General features: G+C 37.2%; 1 long non-coding RNA gene across 1 annotated transcript; it reads right to left on the bottom strand.

Moving 5' to 3' along the window:
* Positions 1-1071: 1071 nt before the first annotated feature.
* On the bottom strand, positions 1072-20033 carry LOC138922115 (uncharacterized). The gene is made up of 3 exons (XR_011435194.1): positions 19875-20033; positions 2794-2900; positions 1072-1302 (listed from the first exon to the last, which is right to left on the bottom strand). It is a non-coding gene; the product is annotated as an uncharacterized lncRNA (long non-coding RNA).
* Between the last annotated feature and the right edge of the window lie 15 nt (positions 20034-20048).

Raw genomic sequence — 20048 nt, 5'->3', positions numbered from 1 at the left:
GTCCAGGGCTCACCGTGGAGGATGAGACCTGGTGAACAGTGCGGGCTTTTCACTCGGACCACTGAGGGGCTGGAGCGTAAACAGGGTGAACGAGACATAGACCAGACCTCTCCAGGACGGAAGTCCAGCTCGAACCTTGATTGTCTATTTCTCATTACGTCATTTTTACCATTTCATTTTTAACTTCTAATTTATTGATTATCACTGAATTTGGTGTTGTCAGTGATATTTTAATTTTTCCACATATTTCATGATTTCTCATATATACTTTCACTTACTATTTGCTTTTTAAAAGTTTCCAAAATTTATCTAATTTATTTTGAATATTTTTATTTGCTCTTAAGTTTACTTTTGAATTGATTATATTTGCATTGTTTTCTTTCACCTAGATTCTTTAACATTTTTGTTTTGTTTTCCTGAAATCTGAAATATTCAAACAGTTTATCTTTTCACTTTCTTTTCTAATAATGAAAATATTTAAATGATATTATTTTTCCCCTGAATATTTGTTTGGCTTTCTTTCATGAGTCTCGACATGGTAGACTCGTATTTTAAAATGATTCAATAGAAATATAATAAGATTTTATTCATTTTTATGAGCAAAATGACCAAAAATAAGTATGAATCTAGAATATGTGAACACTAAAATTTATTTTAAAAACATAAGTGATGCTACACCTTAAATATTAACAGTCAAGTTTACCTTGAAAACTTATTTTAAAATTATAATTTACTTGGCCTGATAAAAATGCAAATAAATGGAAAGAAGGAAAATTTATAGGTCAATTTTGTGATTATAAGACAATAAAATTTATAATTAATACTGAGTCAACTTATATACACAAAAAATAAAACCTCAAATACTGAGAAATTTAAAATTAACTTTTTAATAGTAATTGAGAAAATGTGAATAAAAAAGACTCAGGAGTCTGTTTTGTCGTGAAAGAAAGACTCATAGCAGCAATAGTGTAGCAGAACAAACTGTTCCCTAATAAAGGATATGTGGAAAAGTTAAGGATAATGATGATAAATGTAAATAATAGACGTGATTTATTGAGTGACTCTCAGAGGTCAGGATACTTTTTTATTTATTAACTAAAACATATATACAAACACTCCCCTCTGGATATAAATGCACTTTTTAACGTATGCAGTTACTCATTCTGGAGTTTGAAACAAGTTGAACAGTGGAATTTGTTAGGAAAGAAGAATTTCTGTGCCGGATGTGAAGACGCTCCCATTGATCAGCTCACCTGCCCTTTCCGACTTTGGACCTTCCATCTTTGAGTTTGTGCTTCCTTGCTTTGGTTTAATAGATGCAAAACATTCAGGGAGAGGAAATAAAAGAGCACAGGGTCACTTTTCCATTTGGAGAGAAGCTGATGCAGAGAATCAGATAGGGCAGAACTGCTAATGATTTTTACAGAACCTCTTTGTGGAGATGAGGGGGAGGTTATCATTGAAGTGTCCTCTGCCCCTTACATCCTTACATAATGTGTATCCTCCTGGATGAGCTCCTTGGAGAATAGGGGAACACATCTGAAGGCATCGCTTTTACATTGATGGATCCTCTGCAGCTCATAGTGTAACCAAACTCACTGGGTTCGCCTCTTGGCGAGTGTGGAGCTAAAAACACTACCAAGGATGAAGTGGGTGGAGAAAAAGGTTTATTGCTTGCTCAAGCAATGGAGAACACTGGGGGTAGCTCCCCAAACAGTGTCTCTCCGAGCTTAGTGCTGGTGGAGACTTTGTACATCAGAGTGCACAGGATATGTTACAACTGTGTAACAACTGGGCTCAATCAGGGCACAGGTACAGATCATTACATAATGAGTTCAAGGCACCATTTACATAACAAAGTCAGGGTACCATGACATAGCAAGTTCAATGGAACATGCCATTACATACTGAATTCAAGGAACATGTCATTACATAATGGGTCCATGGTAACTTTTGGTCACTTAGAGCTGGAGTAATTTGTAGGAGTCTTGCAGCAATTGTGTAAGTTTCATTGTAGGATGGCAATGTCTGCAAAAAGGGGGACATCAACCTCTGAAAAACTGCTCATTTATTTTTCTCCTTGTCTGGAAAACATTTGACAGACCATGTTAATTACGGATCAAATTCTCAGTAACCCTTTCCTTGCCTGGTTTCTGGTCACAATAGGAGGCATAGAAAGGTCTTGGCAGTCCAGACAGTGGGACTGAATTGGAAATGGTTTGGGGCTAGAAGTCATAGGGCCCATCTGTTCCTGAAACATTAAAAGATCCAATTCACCTGGTCTTCCCCTAAGATACCTACTTTATGCTTTCTGATTATCTATATAAATAGCTTTGAAAATAGTCCTGCTTACTTGCTGGTTCCTCTGGAAATCTTAAAGGAGCTCTATACCTGGAGCAATCTGAGCTCAGGAGAGTTCCCACTCGCACTCCTGTAATTTCATCAGGTTCCCTGGCTTAGGACTTCAGGATCCCTTAAGACCCCTCACTGGGTTAATTGGAACGAATTCTGGACATTTCAAGGATTGAGGCAAACAAACTCCTTCCCAGAGCAGCATGGTGTTTGCCCTATGAATGAAACTCCTGGGGAAAGAGAGAAAAACGTAGTCCCATAACCCTAGCTGGAGAGGAAAATGAGAGAATCACTAAGATGCTCCAGAACATTCTTTCCTGTGCTCTAGGCTCTTGTTGCCTCTAAGTCTGTTTTTCAGGTACTTACCTTATTTATTCTGTATGCATAGTATGGTCTTAGTTTAGTCAGCTTGGATCTGAAGGTTCAAAATTATTTCCTTACCTTGGGCAGCAAAGTGGAATCATGGCCCTTAAAAAGTGGACCTGAGTCCCTGGACACTGTCCTTCATCAGCTCTGAGATCCAGGCTCCAACACAGAAAAGCACAGAACTACAGAACAAGAAGAGGTATTAGAGAGGATTTATTTTAGAATTTTTCATTTTACATTTCCCCAAATAAGTATAAACAACATGAAGCATTCTGTAGATTCTAAGGCACTGTGGAGTGACAAGATGCACCATTGTTTTCTGTGTTACCAATAAAGAAAAAACACTGCCAACTGAATTATGACGTAATACTTTCTTGTTTTGACCTTTTATTTCACATTATTAATAGATCCCTTTTAGACTTATTTAGACCTACTTTTAATCATACATTTTAAAATGAGATATGACTCTCGTACTCATGTAAAAAGGAAAATAAAATGGTTAAGGCATTGCTAAACTTTTCGTGTTCAGAATCCTATTCTTTTTGTGGTGAGGAAGATTGACCCTGAGCTAATATCTGTGCCAATCTTCTTCCATTTTGTGTATGGGATGCTGCCACAGCATGGCTTGATGAGTGGTGTGTAGGTCTATGCCCAGGATCTGAACCTGTGAACCCTGGGCAGCTGAAGAAGAGTGTGTGAACTTAACCACCAGGCCAGCCCCCAGAATCCTATTATTCTGAATCATTTTTCCATTCAGTATTGTCTGTGCCTATGTTTTTCCACCCAGTATTGTTTTCCTTGCCGCCAAGAGTATTAGTACCACAGCAATTCTTAAGTATGCTCCACTATTGTGGCTGAGATTGTTACTGAGCAAGAGCTTGTTGCCTGATATGCATAGAAGCCAATACAAGGGCACTGGCTTTTGAGAGAAGAAAGAGCTTTATTGCAACGTCAACCAGCAAGGAGATAGGAGGCAAGGCTCAAATCTGTCTCCCTGAGCTGAAGCTGGGACAGACTTTTAAGGAGTTGGGAGTAGGAGTAATTATGCATAACACTAGCTTGTTGGAATCTGATTGGAGGGTGGGAGTGTAACACTCTTATAAGTCCAGTGTGCTACAAATCAAGGGACCCTTTGCTTCTTATTAGGTTCCCCTCACCACTTTCTTCTCACACTGAGTTCCATAGTCAGGGAATTTGTGGTTCCCTGTGGCTTGAGGTCATCTGAGGGCAAGGTTTCCATCTTCTGAGCACATTCCAGCTGCATGTTTTGCAGTTCTTGGTCATTGCCCCTGCAAGATGACCTTGACATGTCGTTATTGATACAATAGGGCCAGTACAAATTGGTTTACGATGGTTCCAGGATTTTCTTCCAAGCTGTTGAAACCTATCCTATGTGCCTGTGTATTGGCACGAGCATGACTACTCACCACTAGCACCTGTTCAACAGCAATTATAAGGTACTTCTGGATTTCAGATACGAAAATATAAAAATATTGCACCTATTAAAATCAGTGAAAACAGAAGGATTCACAGTATAGTCTTCTTTTCACGATAATACAATCACTTCTGAATCATTTCTGAGTAGCTGGTAAATTGTGTGTTCCTTGCCTGTGGTGTTTAGATTCAAGCTGAGAAGTGCCATAATCATAGTCTCTTGACTAGCTTTGTGAGTCTTGTATGGACAGTAGTAGTATTGTGGGTATCTGCACAGCACACAACAGAAACATGTCTTGTTAATTTAATCATACTTGTTAGAATTTTGCACTTCAGCTGGTATTTATATTTCACATTTTTAACTTTAACTTATAGGACCTAAAGTTGGCTGCTGTGTTTTTGTTGGGGAAGATGTTGATACTGTTGTTGGGAAAAATGAATTATTTAAAACAAAACAAAATAAAATAAACATACATGCATTTGAAAAGTATTACCCTCTTTGGTGGCCCAGGGTTCGCCAGTTTGGGTCCTGGGTGCTGACATGGCACTGCTTGGCAAGCCATGCTGTGGTGGGTGTACCACATATAAAGTAGAGGAAGATGGGCACGGATGTTAACTCAGGGCCAGTCTTCCTCAGCAAAAAGAAGAGGACTGGCAGCAGTTAGCTCAGAGCTAATCTTCCTCAAAAAAAGAGAAAGCAAAGTGACTTTTCAAAGTCCTGAAATATAAGAAGTATGACAGAGCCAGCAGTATTAAACAATCCAGATTACAGAGACAGTAGGAAGAAAAATCAATTCTATAAGAAGTTCCCACATTATAAAGATCAATAGAATTAGGGACTAGCCAAAGCCTAAACACAGTCTTCATATATGTATAAATCAAGTGATTTTACTCCAGGCTGATTTTCCATTATCCAGGACGCTCTTATGGCTCTCACCAAATTCTATGTACTCCATAATCCCTATTCCTATGTGCCTAAGGAAAAATTAATTAGGATTTCAAGACCAATTGCTAGATTAGCCTACTAATACTAGACCACAGTGAAAGTGAAAAAAGATCCTAACGTATAAGTCAAAGGCAATTTCATAAAAAGAACATTTTAAATTATTATTAAGGCAACCAATGCTACTAAATAGTACTATATGTCTAAATGTTTTACCAAATATAGTCACTCTCAATTACCTGCACTAGAAAAGAAAACTGCATCAGTTAGGATTCTTAAGTTACAAGAAATTGAAAGCTCCTTTGGTTAATTTAAACAGAAAATAAATTTATTAAAAGAAAATCAGGTAACCAACAAACATGTCAACAAGGCTGAGGAAGCACGTTTGGCACCTGGCAAGAACAAGGAAGTCTAGGGAGCTGTGGCATCATAGTCAAAATCAAGCCATAATTAGCCTCCTAAGAACACCACTGCCAGCACTGGTGAACACTAAACACCACTGACTGCACCAGTTCCACTCCTGGACAGTGAACACCACCCCCTGGCATCACTGGCATTAAAATTCAATCCTGCTGCAGCTCTTGCAACTGCTTCCAACTACAATAGAAGCTCTGTAGTCCCTACTTCTTTGTGTTACTAGCTTCTAATTCAAAGTACAGGACAAGAGCATCTAAGTCTCAGCTTAGGTCACATGCCTATTTGCTAGCTGCAAAGCATAGTGAAACAAATGTCTGGGTTTTTTCCCCAAGATTCCACATAGGGAGGTGGTCTGTGCCTATCACCAAAACTCATAAGGTAGGAAATACCCCCACACATAGATAAGGGGCTCAGATGCTTGGCTGCCAGTGAGTACAAATGTCCACTAAAGAGATGCAGATTAAAATTAAACTAGTTGACAATCCAAGTGACTTTTTACTTGGCTATGTCAGTGGAAAAAAATATATATATATATATAGTCCTAATAGTTGCTTCTAACAGTTTTGCTTAGGCTAACTTAAAATAAAACTGTAAAATTGTTTTTTTTTCTCCCCCAAGTGTTGACCAAGATGATGATATAGGAGGATCTTGAGCTCCCCTCTTCCCACAGACACACCAAATGTACAGCTACACTTGGAGCATTCTCTCTGAAAGAGATCCAGAAACTAGACTAGCGACTCGTACACACGGGACAAATGCAAAAATACCCACGTTGAAACAGGTAGGAAAGGCTGAGACACACTCTCATCATAATCCCCACCCCTGCCACAATGCCATACAGTCAGAAGGGAATCCCCAACTCCACCTTCTCCCTGAGAAGCAAAGGGTTTGACCTCCACATCTAGTGCTCCAAATTTTAAGACTCTCACCAAACAGACAGACTCCCAAAACACCTAGCTCTGAAAGCCAATGGGCTTGTGTCCACAGGACCCACAAGACTATGGCAAATAAATAAGCATTCTTAACAGGAATGCAGCACTCACCAGAGCTATCCCCTCAGGGTTCAACATGGAGTGAGCAGGCAAGTATGTTTTAAGTAAGCCTCATGGTAACCACAAAGTAAAAGGCTAGAGGAGATATACAAGACAAAGAGAAAGTTATCAAAGTATACCATAGAGAAAATCATCAAATCACACAGGAAGAGAACAAGAGAGGAAGAAAGGAATAGAAGAATTACAAAACAACCAGAAAACAACAAAACGGCCATGGTAAGTCCATCCATGTAAATAATTACTTTAAATGTAAATATTTTTTGGCTGAAAGGATTAAAAAACATGACCCAAATATATGTTGCCTACAAGAGACTCATCTCAGCATTACGGACACAAACAGACTGAAAGTAAAGGGATGGAAAAAGATATTACATGCAAAGGGAAACCAAAAGCTATGGTAGCATAATTCTCAGACAAAATAGACTTGAAGACAAAGACTGTAACAAGAGACAGCAAAGGCCATTACAAAATGATAAAGGAGTCAATTCATCAAAAGGATACAAAAACTGTAAATATTTATGCACCCAACATTGGAGCACCTAAATATATAAAGCAAATATAAACAGAACTAAAAGGAGAAATAGGCAGCAATAAACAATAGCAGGGGACTTCAAAACCCCACTTTGAACAACAGATTGATCATTGTGATATTGTAATTTACAATAAGAAATACACATTTGGATGCAACCAACATAGGAGCACCAAAGTACATAAAGTAACTATTAACAAACCTAAAAGGAGAAGTGAACTACTACATAATAATAGTAGGGGACCTAAACCCCACTTAGATCAATGGATAGATCATCTAGACAGAAAGTCAACAAGGAAATAATGGAATTAAATGAAAAACTAGACCAGATGGACTTAATAGAACATATATAAAAACAGCAGAATACACATTCTTCTCAAGTGCACATGGAACATTCTCAAAGATAGACCATATGTTGGGAAAGAAGGCAAGCCTTAATAAATTTAAGAAGACTGAAATCATATCAAGCATCTTTTGTGACCATAATGCTATGAAACTAGAAACCAACTACAAGAAAAAAGCTACGAAAGTGACAGATATGTGGAGGCTAAACAACATAGTACTGCACAACCAATGGATCATTGAAGAAATTACAGGAGAAATCAAAAGATATCTGGAGACAAATGAAAATGAAAATACATTATACCACACCAACTCATGGGACGCAGCAAAAGTGGTCCTAGGAGGGAAAATCATAGCAACACAGGCTCACCTTAAAAAACAAGAAAAATCTCAAGTAAGCACTTTTAAACTGCACGTAACAGAAATAGAAAAAGAAGAACAAACAAAACCCAAAGTTAGCAGAAGGAGGGAAATAATAACAATTAGAGCAAAAATAAATGAAATTGAAGCCACAAAAATGGTAGAAAGGATCAACGACCAAGTGCTGGTTCCTTGAGAAGATAAAATTGACAAACCCTTAGCCAGACTCACTAAGGAAAAAAGAGAGGAGGCTCAAATAAAATTAGAAATGAAAGAGGAGAAATTAACCGATACCACAGAAATACAAAGGATCATAAGAGAATACTATGAAAACTATATGCCAACAAATTGCAAAATCCAGAAGAAATGGATAAATTCTTAGACTCATACAATCTGCCAAAGCTGAATCAAGAAGATATAGAGAATTAAAAAGACCAATCACAAGTAAAGAGATTGAAACAGTAATCAAAATCCTCCCAAAAAATAAAAGTCCAGGACCAGGTGGCTTCTCTTAAGAATTCCACCAAACATTCAAAGATTTAATACCTATCCTTCTCAAACTATTTCAAAAAATTGAAAAAGACTGCATACTTCGTAAGTCATTCTACAAGGCCAACATCAAGCTGATACCAAAGCCAGACAAGGATAACACAAAAAAAGAAAATTACGGGCCAATTTTGCTGATGAACAGAGATACAAAACTCCTCAACAAAATACTGGCAAACCGAATACAGCAAAATCTTAAAAGGACCATACACCATGATCAAGTGGGATTTATACCAGGGACACAGGGATGGTTCAACATCCACAAATCGATCAATGCGATACACCAAATTAACAAAATGAGGAATAAAAAACGTGATCATCTCAGATGCAGAGAAAGCATTTCACAAGATCTAACATCCATTTATGATGAAAACTCTCAATAAAATGGGTATAGAAGGAAAGTATCTCAACATAATACAGGCCATATATGACAAACCCAAGCCAACATCATACTCAACGGGGAAAAACTAAAAGCCATCCCTCTGAGAACAGAAACAGGACAAGGGTGCGCACCCTCACCACTCGTATTCAAAATAGTACTGGAGGTATAGCCAGAGCAATTAGGCAAGAAAAAGAAGTAAAGGGTATCCAAATAGGTAATGAAGAAGTGAAATGCTCACTGTTTGCAAATGACATGATTTTATATATAGAAAACCCTAAAGAATCCATTGGAAAGCTATTAGAAATAATCAACAATAACAGAAAAATGGCAGGGTACAAAATGAACTTGCAAAAATCATTTGCATTTCTGTACTCTAATTACAAACTAAGAGAAAGAGAACTCAAGAATACAATACTATTTGCAATCACAACAAAAAGAATAAAATTTCTAGGAATAAATTTAACCAAGAAGGTGAAAGACCTATACAATGAAAACTATTAAGGCTTTATTGAAAGAAATTGATAAAGACATAAAGAAATGGAAAGATATTCCGTGCACATGGATCGGAAGAATAAATACAGTTAAAATGTCCATACTCCCTAAAGCAATCTGCAGATTCAATACAATCCCAATCAGAATCCCAATGACATTCTTCACAGAAATAGAACAAAGAATCCTAAAATTCATATGGGGCAACAAAAGACCCCAAACAGCTAAAGCAATACTGAGAAAAAAGAATAAAGCTGGAGGCATCACAATCCCTGATTTCAAAATATACTACAAAGCTATAGTAATCAAAACAGGATGGTACTGGTGAAAAAACAGACCTACAGATCAATGGAACAGAATTGAAAGCCCAGAAATCAAATGACATATCAGATTTAATGCAATCCCTATCAAAATTCTAGTGGCATTTTTCACAAAAATAAAACAGACAACCCTATTATTTGTATGGAACCACAAAAGATCCCAAAGAGCCAAGGCATAATTGAGAAAGAAGAAAGCTGGAGGCATCATACTTCCTGATTTCAAACTATATTACAAAGTGACAGTAATCAAACTGTATGGTATTGGCATAGAAACAGCCAGACAGACCAACGGAATAGAATATCCAGAAATAAGCCAGAAATATATGGTCATTCAATTTATCACAAAGGAACCAAGAATACACAGTGGGGAAAGGACCGTTTCTTCAATAAATAGTGTTGGGAAAACTAGACAGTCACATGCAAAAGAATGAAACTGTAACCGTTATCTTACACTGTACACAAACATCAACTCTAAATGGATTAAAGACTTGAATATAAGACCTGAAACCATAAAATTCCTAGAAGCAAACACAGGGGGTAAGCTCCTTGAAATTGGTTTCGGCAATGATTTTTTGGATTTGACACCAAAAGCAAAAATTAAAAAGTGGGACTACATCAAACTACAAAGCTTCTGCACAGCAAAGGAAACCATCAACAAAATGAAAAGGGAACCTATGGAATTGGAGAAAATATTTGCAAATCTTATATCTGATAAGAGTTTAATATCCACAATATGAGGAACTCATACTACTCAACAGCAAAAAACAAATAACCTAGTTAAAAAATGGGCAAAGGACGTAAATAGGCATTTTTCAAAAGAGACATGCAAATGATCAACAGGTACAGGAAAAGGTGCTCAATATCACTAACGCTCAGGGAAATGCAAATCAAAACCACAATGATTTATCACCTCATGTCCTTTAGGATGACATGCATCAAAAAGAAAAGAGAGAACAAATATTAGGATGTGGAGAAAAGGGAACCCTTGTGCACTATTGGTGGGAATATAAATTGGTGCAGCCATTATGGAAAACAGCATGGAGGTTCTTCAAGAAATTAAAAGAACTACCATTTGATCGAGCAGCACCAATTCTGGGTATATATCCAAAGAGAAATCAACATCTCAAACAGATATCTGTACTCCCATGTTCATAGGAGCCTTATTCACAACAACCAAGGTATGAAGCAGATTAAGAGTACATCAATGGATGAATGGATCAAGAAAATTTGGTATATATATACACCATGGAATATCATTCACCCTTTTAAAAGAAAGAAATCCTGGGCCAGCCCAGCAGCATAGTGGTCAAGTTCGCATGCTGTACTTTGGGAGCCCGGGGTTCACAGGTTCAGATCCCAGGCACAGACCTAGCACCACGTGTCAAGCCATGCTGTGGCTGCATCCCACACAAAAAGTAGAAGAAGACTGGCACAGATATTAACTCAGCAACAATCTTCTCAAGCAAAAAGAGAGAGATTGGCAACAGATGTTAGCTCTGGGCCAATCTTCCTCACAAAAAAAAGAAAGAAATCCTGTCATTTGTGATAACATGGATGAACCTGGAAGGCATTAGATAATTAAGGCAGACAGAGACAAATAGGACATGGTACCACTTATATGTGGAATCTAAAAAAAAGTTAAAATCATAGAAACAGAGAACAGACAAGTGGTTGCTGGGGGGTCAGGTAAATAGGGAGAGGTTGGTAAAAGCATACAAACTTTAAGTTATAAGATGAATAAGTTCTGAGGATAACATGGTAACCATACCATTTGTTAATACAAAATAACATTGTATTGTATAATTGAAATCTGTTAAGAGAGTAGAACTTAAATGTTCTCACCAAAAAAGAGAAATATCTGAGGTGATGGATGTGTTAATTAACTTTCACAATGTATGCATATATGAAACCATCACATGGTATACTTTAAATATCTTACAATTTTATTTGTCCATTATACCTCAATAAAGGTAGAAAAAAATAAGATAGAAAAGACGGGAGAACAAATGAATATATCCCCAAATAATGGGGTAAACTAGATGGAATTTTATATCTGAGAAAAAGAAAAACGTGCAGATAATTAAAATAGCTTGCTATATATAAAATGTGAATCCTCAGAAGTCATTTGCTACTTTGACTACTGCAATATTAAGTATGTAGCTAGCTACCATAATTATACATTAAAGAGTCTCCTTGATTTTATGCAAATGTTCTCCTATATTTCTTACTACATTGGTAATAGCAATAAAACACAGCTCTGATTATCACTTAGGGACGTGACTTCCATTGCCTGCCCCAACTTAGATTTCAACTTTGTTTTCCATTCCTGCGTTTCATGTATTCCAACACCCGACCAAATGAAAATATAGTTTTTCTTCTCCATATATGGAGACTCCTCCCACCATATTTTGTACTGAAAACTTTCAATACCTTCAAGACCCCATTCAAACATCAGTTTCTTCATGAAATTTATATGCACTTTATAAAAAACAATTTTAAGAGTTTCTCTAATTTTTGTCCGGAAATTTAAATTACCAGAGATTTAGGTGTGGGGAGGTGGGAATGAAGCTCATCTCTTTAACAGTAATTACTATGTTATTCTAGAAAATGGATTTTTAAAGAAATATATTGCAACCATCTCTTTCAGTAAAAGTTTAAGTGAACAATATTAGTTGCCATTATAGCTACATACTGAAAATAAAATCAAAAGGCCATAACTTCTTCATAGAACACTCCACAAGTTATCAATTGTGGGAAGCAGGGATATAGATTACACTACCTTATTCTTCATTAAGATAGAAAGAATAAAGTAAAATAGAGAAGTGTAAAGAGGTTAAGAAAGGGAAAGAAGAGAAGAGAAGGGAGGGGAGGGGAGAAGGAAAGAAGAGAGAGAGAAAGGAAGAAATAAAACCATACTGACTACAAAAATATAACAGGGCATTCTGCCCCTTGCCATTCTTTCTAGTAAGCAAAGATTTAAAGGAAAACGCTAAAGAAATACTTTCTTTAAAAAAAAAAAAGACAGGCAGTAATGTGGTCAAGGAAACATCAAGAACAACACGAACGTACATTTTACATGGAGTACGCAGGAGATGTTGAAACTACATTAGGGATTAAATACTATGGGTGTCACATATCTTAACTGTCAGCTAGTCTTGAATTTTCTTTTTTGTTTATTTTGTTTTGCTTTTTATTTTTCTGCTTAGTTTATCTTTTTAGTGGCGAGGTGCCATGCAAAAGAAACCGTTTCCAGATTGTTACAATCTTGTAATAACATCTTAAGTGTGATTCAAAGTGAAAAATGTAAACAAAATTAATAAAGCAATAACTAACAATTGAAAAAATTATTTTATGGCTTGTGTCACAGTGAAATTAATATTAACCTAAGACATCATAATGTTAACATTGTTAGCTAGCAGACTTATTAAGATTCAGGACAGTAACTAGCCTAGAAAAAGTACTTAGGTTGGTTTTCCACAAAACTAAAGCAGGTCCACCTGATGTGTCAGGAATAGTAATGATATACATTAGAATGCTATGGCTTTCATATAAATTCTTCTCTTGCAATACAAGAAAAAGTTTTTAGAGTAATATGAATTACAAAAGGTATGGTATTGAGAAAAAAAGTGTCAATCGATGAGGCAGAAATCCACCTAATATTCAGAATACAGAGCCTAATTAAAATAAGTTCTTAGAGATTGAATTCTTATAGTACTTTCACATGGAAAATATTGTTTCATAGTTACAGGCTGTAATGATAAACATGAACAGCCATCTCCTGGGTCATACAATGGAAGAGATCTTAGATTGTGAATGATAGCCCAACACAGATGTGTATTTCAGGTTATTCACAATTAAATCTTAAAAACTTTATTTCAACAATTATAATTCACTAAAAGCTTCTAAAGTTGAAGTTTTTCACTCCATTTATGGGATATTTTGAATAAATATTTTCAACTGTTTTTGAATAAAATGTCATCAAAATTTAGAGGACTTGCTTGCAAAAATGTTCAATAACAATGCAGGATACATAGATTGATTTATCAAGTAACTCTTCAAAGAGTCAAATGTTTATGAAATCCAATTAATAAAAGGCAACAAAGAAAGCAAGCTTATAACAACACGCCAAAGTATTCTTTTTTGGATTCAACATCAGTATTGTCTCAAAAACAGTGTAATTCAGTTACATTAACTGTGCATATAAAAAAATGAAAATTTTGACAACTGTAGCTTTGTTCAGTAAAATATCAAGCCTCTTTGACTACAACTGTGAAATATACATGAACTACAACCAATTCCAAGTGTATCTTGGCTACACAGGTTACATAATTTAGTAAGAGTCCTGTTTTACCCAAGATGCTATGATCCATCAAATTTCTATTTATATTATCATTGCAGAAATAATTTTATCTTTAATGTTCTGCAGTTACATGCGTCAAACTATTGTCTGCAGCTATAATCTCCTTAAAATAACTACCAAATCTGAAAGTAACTCCTGATGCTTTTTCAGCAGATTTGGGCATTCAGATTGTCATGTGACCATGAGAGATGCTAAATGCTGGCAAACATTTTGTGTACTAGTTATAGATTCATCAACTCAAATGAAAAACAAAACATCAGTATTTATCATTAAGCATTAATTTTCCTTTATTTGAGCTCCCTGCTGCCAAAAGGTTACAAAAGCATTACTAAACACTATGAAAAAGGAAACGGTTGTTGACAAAACCACTGTAGCAACAACATTCCTACTACTCTTTGTAGGCACTCTGACAGGACTGATTAGCCTCTATTCCTAGCAAATATTTCACTTACACCTAATCTAAAATTTTCCATGTTTCCTATTGACCCCACTCCCAGGCATGGCGGCTATACAAATCTCTCAGACCTTAGAATGCAATGTTACAACTAGCTGGTACAAGTGGCTAGCAGAGACAGCAGCATTAAATACTTCTCCCATCCCATCCAGCAAGTTAGTTGTACCCAGCCACTCATGTCTCAGCACACTTTATCAGCAAGTGCCCTTCATGCTATCTTTAAAAGAAGCTGTTAGTTACTTTCTATCTGGAAAGTGCCAGGCCTGGGTCATCATTGGATGTCTTCAGATTTAACCACATGTTAAAGTGAGAACGTTCTTCACCGCACACGTTGCTCATGCACTAATACAGACCATGGCAGAGGTTAAAATAAAAAAAAGGATGTTCACTGAATCTATCTGGGTTCATTTTAACGGAACCATTAATGGTAGCTTATATTTAATTAAAAAACAAAAACTCCGAAAACAAATGCTAAACTGGGCGTGCCACTAGGATCACAGGCATAAACCATGACTGTCCTAGGCAAACTGGGATGATGTTCACCGTACATTTAAGTGTTATCCCCATTTAACAGATGAAGAAAGAGATGCAGGGACAGAGGCTAATTCACAGTAAAGAGAATTTATTGTAAAGCTAATTAAACTTAAGTTCAGAGCCCTTCATCTGCATATTCCCCTTCCAAGCCCTATACCTAATTTTGTAGTCACAATTTTGTATTCTTTTTTCCATTATGAAGGTCCCTCACAACCTGATCTGCTCCTATACAGAGAGGTTTAATAATTAACCCAAATTCACATAGGACTGGTGTTTTTGCTTGCTTTTTGGGGGGTTGTTTTGCTTTTAAAGATTTTATTTTTCCTTTTTCTCCCAAAGACCCCCAGTACATCGTTGTGTATTTTTAGTTGTGGGTCCTTCCAGCTGTGGCATGTGGGACACCACCTCAGCATAGTCTGATGAGCAGTGCTATGTCCGCGCCCAGGATTCGAACTGGCGAAACCCCGGGCCGCCGAAGCAGAGCGCACGAACTTAACCACTCGGCCACCGCGCCAGCCCTAGGACTGGTTTTGATTTGATCTGGAAAATATATAGTCATACAAGAAAATGGAAAAATAGTATTCATTATTTTTCCCCAGAAGAATCCTAACTGGTATCACTGTCTTGGAGTCTTTCACCACTATATTCCAAACTACACACCACTAGCACCACAAACAAACAGTCATAGAATACTACTTTCACTGTGGTACTTCTGAATTTGAATGACTCCTCAATATCCAACAGATCAAATTTCAACTTCTCAGTCTGGTTTTCAACCTCACCATCACGCAGACACATATACACATTTTTAAGTATTTAAATAAGTAATCTTATCTCCAACTATTTACATAACATTTATTTTATTCTTTTTCTCCATCAAACTTTCCTTTAGCCTTGTTTCTGATTTGCCAAACTCTCAGCTAAAACTTTCCTATGTTCTACTATTGTTCACACTGTTTTTTTTAAATCATATATTCTGGCCCCTGATCTTTCAACATTTTCAAACTTTATGGAATGTCATATTCCCCCCCCCCCCCAATAAGCTATAAATCTCTCAGAAAGAGACTAAATTTCAGTTACTTTATACTCTGACCTGGCACAGTGCCTGGTACATAGCACGCACTAAATACTTTGCACAGGTGAATATTCTAGGCCTACATTTACAAATGCAAACCTCTCCTTCACCTAAATTCAAACAGGATTTTATCTGTGCCTTCTTATGACACGGGTTGCATTCTTCAATCTAAGTTATAGAAATAAACCTCCTCCAATTAAAACAAAAAGTCTTCTTACACTGAATGTATAGTGCTGTATTTCAGATCTATAGTTGATCCCATTCTGAATAGCATATCGAGGCCCAAAGACTGGTCACATCTTTATCTTCTCCTTTCTCTCTTCTCTTACTACCACCTTCATGTCTGAGGTGGCTATGAATTTGGTGAAACAAGTCGTCAATCACCAAATACTGAAAATAAAAGAGAATCTTTTCCAAATTAAAAAGATCAGTGCTTATACCTGTCCTCTTTCAAATTTACAACTCAATGTGACTAGGAAAACACAGGGTCTCAGTGCTGATGTAAAAGTACAAAACAAAGATTAGAGTTCTAGGTCAATGATTCCCAGACAACTAAAAAAAAAAAAATTATTTAATTGGTAAGACTGACAAATGATTCATATTTTTAATTTTGTCAAGAAAGGACTTGGGACCAGCCCCGTGGCCGAGTGGTTAAGTTCGCGTCCTCTGCTTAGGTGGCCCAGCGTTTCACTGGTTCAGATCCCGGGCGTGGACATGGCACCGCTCATCAGGTCACACTGAGGTGGCGTCCCACATGCCCCAACTAAAATATGTACTGGGGGGATTTGGGAAGAAAAAGCAGGGGGAGAAAAAAAGAAAGGACTTAAAATGGGAGGGGCATTTTAAGTCAAAAAAAGAATATAATTTTAGGAAAAAAAGAAAGAACCCATTAAATTGGAAAATCTGACATTATGGCTGATTAGCAAGTTTCAGGGAAGTAGACTGGGAACTGCTATCATAGATATGTCAATTAGTTTCAGCTTAGACCAAATCTCTTTACCCTAAATGAGACTTTGTTTGAAATGAAATGTTATATCTTCAAAGACGTCCACAAAGCATAACACTAAAGCCAAACCAAGTAATTTAAAAATCAAAATAAGGAAAGCTTATTTCTTCCCTAGCCACCAGTCCCTTCCCTCACAAAAAAAAATCTTACATGTGACTGGTAGACTCCCCAAACAGAAGAGCAGCAAAAAGTTAAATGCCAAGTTTCTTTTATGCCAAGAAAACTTGCAAAGACCTTTGCAATTGTAAAGACGCTCCTATCAAATGATTCCGCAATTAAACTGTATATCAGGTCCCTATAATACACAACAAGAATACCCTGGTTTGATTTAGTGTATACAATCAGGTTGCTACAACCAAAATATAAACTTGCTGTAGCCTGCTTCATTCATTTCCTTGGAAAAAAGGTACAAAGCCTCTTTGCAAGTGTTTTCCTGTCTTAATGCAGACCAATCTACTGTCTGCCAAATAATCCTTTCAGGTTCTTTAATACTGCCCTCCCAACCCATCTCTTCTAAGAAGCCTTGGTAAAAACTAGGTCTCCAATTTGATAATTATTTATCTCACTTCCTTTTCAGCTTTTAAGAACCTGTGTTTCATTGTTTCTCTGTAGCGCTTGTTCTGTGCAACACTGTTATCCTTCAAGGTTTAAGGTAATTTCTCTGTTCTCTAAATATCCATAGCCCTCTACATGTGCCACTTTCACAATACTCGTATTTCTACACTGCATAGCACAGCATAGCCATTAAGCATATGGTTCTCAAATAACTGTCATTGATTAGCTGGGTGACCTTGGGCAAGCCACTTAACATTAACAGTGCCTCAGTTTCCCTATCAGTAAAATGAGGATAACATTTGTACATACCTCATAGGGTTCTTCTTAAGAGTAAATGAGCTAATATACAAAAAGTTCTTAGAACAGCACTTGTTATATATTAAGTACCATTTAACTATCTAGTCTTAAAATCATTCACCTAATTCAAATCTCACCATTCTACCATAAATTCTTTTTGTGGTCCAAAGTTTTATCTTTTTCTCTTTTGAATCCCACTATACAGCTTGACAATGCCCTAAACAGGGAGGCAAGTAAAAACGTATTTGTTGAATTAATTAATGCCGAATTCTCTGATGGAGCAGCTCTGAGAGAGCTTTGTAAATGTTCTCTAGTTACTCGTCTGTATTTTAAGTTCCTAACAGTTCTCAAAATTTTCAAACAAAAACTAATCCTACAACAGAGGGAAATAAACAAGTACTCAAGGATGGTCTGAGACAAGGATTAAAACTTCTACTCTATAGCAGCTCCAATCAACTGCTAGTGATTACTAAGCACTGTCTCAGATTCTGAGGCCCTTACGGCCTCATGGTCAGAGCGCCATGATCAACTAATCTTGTCTACCTTTGTTTGCTGGGATAGTACAAAGTGGAGACACTCATTTTTTCATTACCAATCTGGAGTTTGACCCTAACGAGCCCAACCTCCCCAAGAAAATTTATTTAAAATTCCATATTTTCTCTTACAACTTCACACAAGTTTTGCCTTTTACTCTATAACATATCCATGTTTACTTAAATTAAAAAATATATTTTCCTCCGATCTGTGAATAAAACTGATGCTCCAGGGAGATGTGTCACGTTTCTTCTGTGGTTTCTTAACCCCCGGTACCTAATATCTCCAGGTGCAGCACTACCTCATTTTGAGAAACACAATCCTAGACTACACGTTTCCTGCAGTACATTGCTTTTGCATCCTCCCACTAGCAACCAAAATACTACTCCCTGAATAACCAGAAGTTATATGACAGAATAATAATAGCACCTATATTTTAATACTGCTTAAGCGTTTGTAAGATGATTTTCTATCTCATTTAATATTCACATTTTAAAGAATTCAAAAGCATCAAATTATAATCATGTATCAACTAAATTGTGTGACGTTTGTAAGTGAGTTTTCACTTTTCTCCAAAGTGGAAGCATGATGCTAGAACATTAGCTAGGAATAAATCAGATAAACTTCTAAAATACGATGCTAACATATCTTCAACAGGATAAATGCTATTGCTAAAATTATCAGACATCGTTACAATACTTGAACACAAAAGCTGTCTTTCCTCTTATAAAATTCCTAATAATTTAAATGTGTTATATTCTAACCATATCATCACTGTCCTGGGTCTACTTGTGACAAAAATTGTATTTAACGGCTTAATGTTTCAATCAAAACAATTCTTTTCGTCAGGGAATTTGATCAAACGAAATTACAGGCCCACATGATTTCCATCCTAGTGGACTTGAAGGTCAACAGCAATGAACAGGTTACATAAAGCTAAATTGTCAACTCATCCTCCTTTATGTGATCAATTCTAAATACAAAACAAATTGCAAATTCTCTTGTAAGTTAAAGCAAAAAACGCTTCACTTTCCCTCCCTTGCAAAAACAAACTAAATTGGATTTATGGTGGATACGAGCCCCCACCAATGGATTTAAGGGCAGCAGGGAATGGCCTCTTCCATAACGCCTTACAAATTTGTGCAAAGACGATATACTGACGCAAAGAAATCCCTTCAAAAAGGGAGAAGCAGGGGCGAGAAGAGGGCTCAGCTGCTCAGAGGTCTCATTAGAGGAGGAGGACCCGGGAGGCGGGGGAGGGAGAGCAGAGAACCTCACCCACGGCGGGCCCCACATGTGAAGCTTTTGGAAAGACAGTGGGGGAAAAGCTGAGCTGCTTTCGGTTTAAGAGCAGAGACATGGCGCTAGGGTCCCCCGGCTTGGGGAAGATTAAAAGACCTCTCCTAGCAAGTTGCCCCCAGGCAAGGCTGTGCCCTCCCCTCCGAGGCCTAGGAAAGAGGCGCCATGACGGGAATGCACGTCCAGGGAAGCAAGGCTACAGTCTCAAGCTCCAGCAGCACGACTCACCTGGAGCCCCCGACCCAGTTCATCTCCCCAAAACTTCTGAGAAGACACTGGGGTTCTGAGAGCTGCACTTCAGACGGCTCCATTCAGGGCTAAGCCACAGCTTCCTCGGTTTCAGCCCGCTCCTCTCCGGCCCACGGACCTATAGCCCAGCCTCCCTACAGCCTTTGCGGCCTG

The sequence above is a fragment of the Equus caballus genome, unplaced genomic scaffold (genome assembly GCF_041296265.1).
Source record: "Equus caballus isolate H_3958 breed thoroughbred unplaced genomic scaffold, TB-T2T haplotype2-0000451, whole genome shotgun sequence".
Lineage (NCBI taxonomy): Eukaryota > Metazoa > Chordata > Mammalia > Perissodactyla > Equidae > Equus > Equus caballus.
This window is presented reverse-complemented; position numbering and strand designations above follow the sequence as displayed.